Source organism: Eimeria tenella, genomic scaffold (assembly GCF_000499545.2).
Source record: "Eimeria tenella Houghton genomic scaffold, Eth_scaff2070, whole genome shotgun sequence".
In the NCBI taxonomy this organism is placed as follows: domain Eukaryota; phylum Apicomplexa; class Conoidasida; order Eucoccidiorida; family Eimeriidae; genus Eimeria; species Eimeria tenella.
The window spans coordinates 1-239 of NW_013541915.1; positions in this window are offsets into that span (position 1 = coordinate 1).

The following is a 239-nucleotide window of genomic DNA, read 5'->3' on the forward strand; positions in this document are numbered from 1 at the left end:
TTGGCTTTGCTGCTGCTGCTGCTGCTGCTGCTGCAGGTGCTGTTGCCTCTACCGCTGCTTCGGGTGCCGGAACTGCTGCTGATTTTGCTGCTGCTGTTGCTGTTGTTTCCCCTGCAGAAGCTGCTGCAGGTGCTGCTGTTGCTGCTAACCCCTTCGGGCGACTCGACACCCTTTTGCGGATCATTTGGCTCTGAGGCCTTGCTGCTGCTGCTGCTGCTGCTGCTGCTGTGCTGCTGCGG